A 3,516-nucleotide genomic window follows, 5' to 3' on the forward strand; every position below is an offset into this window, starting at 1 on the left:
ATATATTTATATATTAAATTCTTCGGTGCCGCGTTTAAACATTTCAGTAATTTAGCACGATGCAAGCTAGTAGCCATCGATACATTAACCACACTTTTGATGAGTTATGTTTAAGCCGTAGTTCACGCGGAACTAGAACCAAAGTAGACGTAGAATAAAACCGTAGCGCGTGCAACTCAACGATTTACAGGTACGCAGAAGACAAAATTCATGCATATGAGATACGAAATAAAAAAATACGGGAATGGGATACGACAATACTCACGTTGAAGCGCCGTGGTAGCATCAGGATCTTCAGACAGAGCCTGTGCCAGGCTGCCCAGCAGAAAACAGATGAAAGCAACTTGACCGCGCATCGTTCGTTCACTTCTTGCTTATGAATTGGATGGCAACTACTCGCAAAGCCTTATTATATACTTTCTGTTCCCTTATCTACTTTCTTGCACGTGCATGTGACGCTAGTAGAATAATCTTAGCCGGGCTTTAGGAATTATTGTTATCCGTGTGCGCGCGTGAGGACGGGCGCAAATTATTTGAAGAAGGGGCGAGCGGCTAGAGTAAAGCGGGTGATTCATATATAACCCGAGTATATATATATATATATATATATATATATATATATATATATATATAANGCAGGCACACATTTCATTTTTAACTAAAATAATATAATAAAATCACCACGATATTCATTTTTCCATAAAGTGTAAATGATTGCATTTGACATTATATCATCTATCGCCACTTACGTTTAGAATCATTGAAACTGTAGCGGATCTTGAACCCGATGTAAGTTTCGTTAGAATCGCTTACGAAACGCAGGAACATGTCCGTGTCTCTGGAGAATTGGTCATCGGGTATTTTAAGCCCACATAGCCTGGCTGAAATGGAACCACTCTCATCGGCTCCGTTGTACACAGTCAGCGAATCAGTCGAGCAGTTTCGGAAGGATTCCACGTTAAAGCTGAGAAACTCTAGATGTACGACCTGCAGTAAATATATAGAAGCTTATCAGACGCTGCTGCCTCACAAATTCAATGATGACTCGAAGGGAAAGAAATCAGTTTTTGGAATTAATTTCATATGATAAACAATAAATCTCCTTACTTTCCCAGGCGGTGCTTCGAAATGCCACTTGCAGTCGACGTTGTTAGGGTAATTTTTAGGGAAGATTGGTGACGTCATGATACCGCCCGCTGGGTTGTCGTAGGTGTGAGTGTACCCGTCACATCTTTCCCACGCTAGAGGTTCAAAATAAAAACAAAGAATAGCGCCACGGTTGTTACTTACCGTAACTAGCGCATAGGTAAGACCAAATGTAAACACTCACGCACGCACGCACACACAAGCACGCACGCACGCATGCACACACGCACACAAGCACACAAGCACGCACACACGCTCAAAAGCACGCACACACGCACACACACGCACGCGCCCGGCACGTACGTAAGTGTACACGCACGTACGCACACGCACACGCGCACGCGCACGGGTACAAACATTCGAAAGAAGCCACAGAAGTCACGTATTTTGTTGTTTTATTCATAACGTAAACACATAACTGAATCTGTAAAAGGATCGCGTGTATCTATACTACTTACGTTTAGATTCATTAAAACTATAGCGGATCTTGAAGCCGATCAAAGTTGCATTATCATTGCTGACGAAATGCAGGACATATGTGTCCTTGGAGATTTGGTCGCCTGGTATCTCACAACCGCATAGTCTAGCTGACATGGTCGCATTGCCATCGGCTCCGTTGTACACAGTCAGCGAATCATTGGAGCAGTTGTTAGAGGACTCCACGTTGAAGACGAGAAACTCTAGATGTACGACCTGACATAAAATATAGGAGCTTATGAGACGCTGCTGCTCAAATAAACAAGTAATCTTTGTCGTTACTACGTGTTTCCCGGTACATCATAACCAAATGTAAATGCGAAAGAGATCAAATTAGAGGACGAGCGAAAATCCCATTTCACGGACCAATCCTGGTACAATTAGTGATATTGTGCCGTACCTTTCCTGGCGGTGCTTCGAAGTGCCACCGGCATTCGACGTAGCTCGGGTAATTTTTAGGGTACATTGGTGACGTCATGATGCCGCCTGCTGAGTTGTCGTAGGTATGAGTGTACCAGTCACATCCTTCCCAGTCGATAGCTGTGTGTGACATGTTTTGGATGAATTGCGCACGCATGTCGTACGTGTGTATTACCCGCGGCCAAATGTATACATGTACGCCCGTCCGCACGTCTGCAGCAAACATCCACACGCACACACACGCACATGCGCGCACACACAGTCACACACGTACACACGCACGCAGACACGTAAACACACGCATGTACACGCGCGCGCACACACACATGCACAGACACACACACCACACACAACACACACACACACCACCCAACACACACGCACACGCCACCGACACGCACACGCACACGCCACACGCACGCACGCACGCACACACACACACGCGCGCGCGCGCAACCACGTGTACACGTACGCAACCATAGTCAATTTACTGCACGACAGTACACTCTGAAAGTGTTTTGTGCAGGGCAAATGTTTTGGCGTTTGGCGCTTTTGTGTCAATGAGCAACCTGGCATAACGAAGTTTTGTTGTAAACTTAAGAAGACGTATTCAGAAACACACGAAATACTCATGAGGGTTCAACCTGGATAGGACTGCTTCCCGATCAGAAAAATGTATGACCATTTCAGCATTTTCTATTTCTGCCACATATGTTGGCAGCCCGCATTTATGCTATCAGGAATATCATAATATCAGGAGTACATTTATTAGAGAGGAATGTGGCTCGCTCGAAAAGTGAAAATTAAACATTTGCATGCCTTAGTTTCCCTATGATTTATTCTGTAATTCATTTATTCATGATGATTCAGGTATGTCTATATATGATACTCCTATAATGCTATTAGCTCAACTTGGCACACCGTGCGACCTTTGGATGTAAAGGCCACCGCACACCAGCCGATTTTTACAAACGATGAAGCGATGAAGCGATGAAACGATGAAGCGATGAAGCGATGTAGGTGTGCGGCGGCCTGAATATGCGAGCTGAGAAAAAAATACAATGCGTCCAAGCGAACAATCAAGCGAACAATGCGAATTGAGTGTGGAAATTTACACAGCCACTCGCACACGCTGTTCAATCTTCCACATAATCACGCGCACACCAGAAAATCGCGTCCAAATAATCGGTTCAAAATCAAACATGTTTGATTTTGGAACGATCACCCGATAAATATAAAATCGTCTACAAATGAACGCGCACACCTGCATCGTTTCATCGCTTCATCGCTTCATCGCTTCATCGCTTCGTCGTTTGTAAAAATCGGCTGGTGTGCGGTGGCCCACGTGGTAGAAACAATGGATGTTACCCACGTGGTAGAAACAATGACTGGGAGACGTTAAATCAAAAGTGACAAGACTGTCTAATTGAAAGGTAATTAATAAAGAACATCGCAATATATATATATACACAT

Source organism: Priapulus caudatus, unplaced genomic scaffold (assembly GCF_000485595.1).
Source record: "Priapulus caudatus unplaced genomic scaffold, Priapulus_caudatus-5.0.1 Scaffold1150, whole genome shotgun sequence".
Classification (NCBI taxonomy): domain Eukaryota; kingdom Metazoa; phylum Priapulida; class Priapulimorpha; order Priapulimorphida; family Priapulidae; genus Priapulus; species Priapulus caudatus.